The sequence below is a fragment of the Pinus tabuliformis genome, chromosome J, assembly GCF_031772625.1.
Source record: "Pinus tabuliformis cultivar Carrire ecotype Pingquan chromosome J, CPIR1, whole genome shotgun sequence".
NCBI classification, from domain to species: domain Eukaryota; kingdom Viridiplantae; phylum Streptophyta; class Pinopsida; order Pinales; family Pinaceae; genus Pinus; species Pinus tabuliformis.
The window spans coordinates 261,371,769-261,378,499 of NC_142295.1; positions in this window are offsets into that span (position 1 = coordinate 261,371,769).

Genomic DNA, 6,731 nt, shown 5'->3' on the forward strand with positions numbered 1-6,731 from the left:
TGTGTCACCACTAAAGAGGCACCATGTGAAGAGATGACGAAAACATGGTGTAATCTCATATGTCAGATTATTTGAGGTTGAGGACCTCATAACTACTGTGAAAATGGTATTTGAAAAGGTTATGATAAAAGGGGGCTTTGATATCATCTGGCACATGGTCATTTGGAGATCAAAGGAATGAAGGGCTAAGCAGAGGGAGCTAAATTGAGATTGATACTTTCCAAAAGTTACAATATTTAGGGGCTCTGATATAATGCTATGGTTATAAGCTAAGATGATGGTAACATGCTCGGTCTTATGAGAAATAAAATTATCAGGGGGGTCAGAAGCAAGGGGATAAAGGTATCAGAACTGTGTGATATTGTAACATTTCTTTTGTGTGAGTGATGATCTGTTGGGGCTCCAATATAATAGTATAGAGAATTAAAATACTGGATGGGTCGGCAATTGGATGTTAAATGCAGATCAACGAAGTTGGTTTATGGAGTTATCAGAATTTGCACATAATTCTTAGACAAGGCAACAAGGACAACATTTTAATCAGAATATTCCATGAGATGAAGAAAGCCATATCCTACTTTCCATGCAAGTCTTTTAGATTTAAATGAGGAATATAGTGGCCACTCCTGAGTACTTTTCAAGCTATGTGCAGTAAGGAATAAGAATGGGAAGTTATGATAGTTTGTGTAGGTGAATTGAGATTAAATTCTCAGCATGGTGGAATACACAGAGAGTGAATGAAGAACTCACTAGCACATTTTTATGTTTAATGCCATGACAGAGTTCAACCAACATATGTAACGATAATAGGAGGAGCCATACTGAGGTACACTCGGGAAGTATGGACATAGGCAGCAAAGACAACATTATGCAGTGTGCATCAGAGGATCAAAACAATCGATTTCCATCGAGGAATGTCAGATGTAGAGTGTATGGTTGATGTTCTGAGCAGCGAGAGCAGAGAGGGTGGTGTGAAATGAACAACAAGAGAATACATGAAGGGTGCATAGCAAAAAGAGTGTGTGAGAGAAGGCATAGGGTTGAGCATATATTGTTATGAGCAGAGGATATAGTGCTCTTGTATGATACTGTTATAGCTCCAAATCTCACTCTTGATGTTTTTGATGTTGCACTCATGGCCTAGGGCAACCCCTCCTCCAGACCTGGTCCAGATATTCAAAAAAATAGTGTTTTACTCCCTATACGTGACATTGCCCTGAGATAAACGCATGTATACGCGGGTCTGTGTATACCAAACCCACGTATATGTCTTAAAACACTTTAAAAAAATTAAAAATCCTTATTTTTGGGCGGAGATCGTGGGTTTTACCTGCTGATTACCTATTAATGCCTATGGCCCAACTGTTCCCAACTAAAAAACTAATTTGGGAGAAGTATAAAAGGCTTCAATGGGAAGGCCTAAAGGAGAAGAGATAGAGAAAGATCACTCTGCTGAGATTTTCCCTGACCAGGTCTGAAGATCCTTGTGCTTCTAACACTTCCCCCCATTACAGGAAACCCTTGTTTCCTTGTTCTATGATGTTTTCCTACCACTTGAGATATCTTGGAGTAAGTCATGGAAGGAGTTTGTTGAAGGCTTGAGACTGGACGAATCCAGAGGATGGTTCCGCTTAGAGCCTGCAAAAGGAAGACTCAGGTGAAATCATTCCTTTCTGTACTTTAGTTATTTATAATAAAAGAAACACTTGTCTTGTTCTTGATATAAATCTTCTTCATGTTTATGATATCAATGTTATGATTCATATATGAATGGTTGTTTTCAATTGTATAATTAACTACTTTTCCTTATGTTATGAAGATGATTTCTTTATGATGCTTGGTCAATATACTGTTGTACTTTTGCAAGTTGAAGGACTAAAAGGAACTCCGAGAGGGTTTGGACCCTAACTAGATCTTCTCAAACGAAGGACCCCCAGGTGCACCCTTCTTCGTGTAGTTTATTTATATTAGCATCATGGTTGTATGGAATGTGTGTTTCTCTTTGTAGATAACCTTTGATCTGCTAGGTTATGAACCCAGGACCCTAGGGGAATTTATCCCTTAACAAAATTGGCGACTCCACTAGGGACAACAGTATTGTTGTTCCTAGTTTGGGTTTGTTCAAGCCAATCAGGGCTGAGCTTTTTATTTGCTTGTTGTCACTATGTATTTTGTTCCTGTAGGAACTTGAATTGTAAGCTTGATCAGTTTCTTCAGACTGTTTTTTTTTTTCTTGAAGTCTGTTATATACGTTGTTTTTCTTGTTTACAGAAGCGTATGTACGCATGTTTCTTGAAGCTAACTCACGTATATGCGTGTTTCCTTCACCTTAATTGCATACATGCAACTGTGCACTAACACAGTCACGTATATCCTAAAATTTTCAAGATTTTTCAAATGTTTTTTGTTTCTGAAGATCTGTCTGCTAGTTTGAATATGTCCTGAACAGTTACTTTTATGTGTCAGTCTTTATTTTTACAGCAAGTACGTGATTTCAAACTCTCTTCGGTTGTGAGAAGTGTTGGTCTTGTTTTTGTTCTTTTGCAAGCATCATTGTTTTTGTTTAAGCATGCAAGATTTCTTGCTGGGAATCTTGGCTGCTCTGATCCTTCAGGGCAGGAAGATTGATCTCAATCTTTGTGTCAAATCTTGTTTTGGTGACCTTTTTGTTTGCATGTCAAAACTACATCTTTGTGACCATCTACTTTTCTTGCTTTCCGAAAGTTGTTGATTGACACTTTCTTGAAAGTTGTCTTTTTGATCTTTTGGTCTTTGTTGCCAAACTCTTATTGCTGCTTTTGATTGTTAAGAGCATCTTAAAACACATTTTTTTTGTTGATTTTTCATCCATTTTGTGTTGTCAACTTGCAAAGTGTTTTGTTGCTGATTTTTCAATCATAAAGTTTCAGTCTTGTTGAGAGAACTTTTGAAAAGATGTTTTTGTTTTTGCTTTTGAAGAAAACTTCTTGAAACCTTGGTTTTGCTTTCTTGAACTTTGTTTTGAATTAGTTCCCTTTTGTGAATGCAAGTGCATTTTTGTTTGTCTTAAAACTTGCTTTTAGTGTAGAGACGAAAATGAGCATTAGCAACTCATACTCCATCTAAACATTTTAAGTGGCAAATCATATTGATAAACAAGTTACTTTCATTTCTTGATTTAGAGTAGTCTTAAGTCTTGCATCAGCATGTACTCATTGCATTAGGATAAATTTGTGCATCTTTTTAGGACATCCATAGTTTTGTTAACTTTTGTGAGTGTGAAGCTTGAGTAAAAGAAAATAAAAGGAAAATTTTTTGCTTTCTTTGAAGTTCCTCTGAACCTAGTAGAAATTTCTTTCATCGAAGAACAAAATGAGTGCATTTGCATATAGTTTGGTTTTTATTAATTTCTTTTGCGTCAAAACACCACAAGTTTCATTTCCGTATATCCCTTGACCTAAAGAACAACCCATTTAAAAACAAGCGCTAATTAAAATACACTAAAACTTTTTTATAATTGTCAAGTTAGGCACACCAACAAGTTTTAGGATATTTTAGGGCCTTGGATTAGGCGATTGGAGAGAAAAATCTCCAAGACCATTTATACTATCAAACATAGGAATCTAAATAGTGAGTGAAAATCCAATAGCGTTAGGGAGACCAGAAAAGCTCCAGATCTGGGAGTTAAGCATGAGGGTTTTTGAAGATAAGGAAGAGAGATACCCCCTCTCCTACTTGTCGGATCTAACCTCAAGACTGTTCCACCTGGCTTCTGATACGAGTTGGTAACCTTAGTTGCTACTCCTAGGGATCTACACAAGTGGCTGCGGAGGGGAATCCTGTGGCACCTGAGGTCGATGTTGTATCACTCTCAAAAGTACTATTAGAGGACACCCTTGTGAAGATTGGGGGCTTGCATTGGCGTAGGCTGTTGTTAGGAGGTCAGCATAACTTCCTCTGTTACCTTCACTGGTAGGACTAGGCTGTCATTATCCCAGACTATCTTCGAAAGGCCCATTACTTCACTTTCTTGTATTTTGGTGTCCATTCCTCATCACCCGGAGCGGAAATACTCAAAAGTTGTTTGACTGGCTGATATCTTTTAGGGACCTTTTAGTGTGTGCTCTATGCTCTTAGTTGGCCTAGCTTTCATTTTTTCTTGAGTCTTTAGCTAGAACCTAATAAAAAATTCAAAGTGGCTGACTGATCACCTAGACGGTCTCAAAGACTTCATGGTCTTTCACCACCAAGTTTAGAGCCTTCTCCTAGAAGGCGCAGAGGTAACACTTCCGGTGGGTTTCATCCCGTGGCAGCTGATGCATCGGGGATTGATCCTCCTCACAAGGACATTAGTGTTCAAGACATGCCTGGAACTTCTGCAGAAAAAGAGAGGAACACTCCAGTTCTTTCTCGAGTTCTCTTTCAATCGGAAGATAACATAGAAGTAGAAGAATTTCAAGAGTCTTTAGTGGCTCCAAATTCTCCCCTACCTTCTAGCTATCCAGAAGTATTACAATACGTTGAGTCTCTGACGCACAGACCGTCAAGTCCAAGTCATATTACGCACTTAGCATCGATGGCTACTACTAGAAGCATGGCTTCTACCTCAAGTGCTACAACTATGCAGACTCCAACATCAATACAAGGGGGAGGAACTATCTCCATCCCCTCTGCATGTTTATTTGGGTATTTTGCTAACACATAGGGAGAAGAAAACTTCAAGAATGTTCATGAAATTAGTTTCGATGTTTGCGAAGATAATATGCAAGACCAAATAAGGCTCTGAAATTGACTATAAGCCAAAATTTTGGATGGCATTGTAGGATCTAGAAAACTATGTGTTAGCACCTGGATTGAACCACAAGTTGAAGGAAGGAAATGTCAGGGTAACCACAAACCATGCTTAGCCAAGTAGCTCTAGCCCTACTAGGCTAGGAGAGGGCTCTCTCCATAAGGATCTTAGCCAAGATGATTGGGTCAAGAAATTGATGTTAGGCTAGGTATAGTAGCACAAGGTTTGATTTTATTTTTAAGGGGTTTTGATGGATGAGGAGGAGCTAAACACTTAGGGCAAGGAAATTAGGTCAAAATTGCAGGGTGTTCGATGGGGCAAGGTAGGCACAAGGCTTAGCACTCTAGGGTTTGATGGGTGAGGTGATTCAGGACAAGTGAGGAGCTATAAAGAGCACGTAAGAAACATGGTTTCTTCCTAAACTGAAGAAAATATAGATGTGAATATTTTACAAAAACAAAGCATAAATGTTACAGGTGATGCCTATCAACTTGAAAGAATTCACTTAAAAACAATGAAATGATTGATGAATTACAAAAAACATTTTAACATATGGCCACAATAGGGAAAATTGAACTGAACATCATACCACATGGATCCCAAAGAAATAGCTACAACTTTTCATTAATCTCCTGCTGAAAACTGATACAAAATGATGTCTACTCGAAGCATAAGCATCCAACTGAGTCCAACCTTTTACAATGAGAAAGAAAAAGAATATATAGACCTTAATTCAACCTCCTCCCATCCTCAGGGGTTGAATCCCTAAGATGATGAACTAATCCATCAAAAGCTGAACAAGAAACTGGAATCTAGGCAACCCTAACAACTTGCCTCTAAAAGGGAGGAAACTCATTCATTTGACTACAAGAGAACTTTTGATCCAATGAATCTACCCTCGGTAACTAATATTCATCCTATTTACATGCCTAGTCACCATTTACATTAGTAAAAACATCATCCATGAGAGAAAACCCAAAATTTATAGTCATGGCATAGTAAAGTGCAAATTGAGCAGAAAAATTTCCTATGCGCAGTGCCCAAGCTCTATGCGCAACACTTTTTGCAGGGCCATTTTGGAGGCATTCTCGGTATTCAAATTGGGCCCAAAAAAGCTTGTTGGAAATATCTTCAATTCTACTTTCTAGAACATCTTGAATGTTTTAATTTGGAGTTTATTTGACCCTTCAAAAACTGATTCTCCCGAGACTGATTATGTGGCTCAAAAAGAGGACAAAAAGGTCATTATTTGGGTGGTTTTTGACCTTTTGGTTGACCAGTTTTGCTCGAAAAGCTTAGAAAATTCCCAGGGTGCATGTACTCATAATTGTGAATCCAAAAATACTAACTGTTTCCTCATTGGATGCCCCTAAGAAAAGTACAGCGCTAGTGGCGCTACGCATAGAGCCAAAATTTTTGTGTCAAAAACTGCTAAATTATTCAAAAATGCAAAAAATCCTCAAAACTTGCTAAAAATTTCTCAAAATTTGTGGCAGACCACCACCATCAAGTGTTTAGGTCAGCCATGGAATCTTCAGCAAGCAACCTAAGCCTATCACCTTCCTTTTTGCCTTTGAGTGCTTGTTTTAGCCTTGTCTTCATTTGCTTGATTCTTATGTTACAAATCTTGTTCCGAGTCTTTTTCTCTATCCCTGTTCATCATCCGGCTCTCCATAATCTCCATAAGCCTCATCAAGCTGAAACTTGGCCTTCTCATCCTCCCTTATGTGGTTTTATCTGATGCTAAGGTTCATCTCCCATGCTTTCACTGCCACTATTTTCCTCCTCCTCACAATATCTATCCTCTTTATCCATGTCTTTTGAATTTGAAACTTTGAAACCCTAGAGAAGGTAATCAAGAAGTGATTTATGGTGAATAGGAATATGGGAAGGGGAAGAGGTTTTGTGCGTGGTAGGATGAGGTATGTATGATGTGAGAGTGATAAGGAGGGTATTTTTT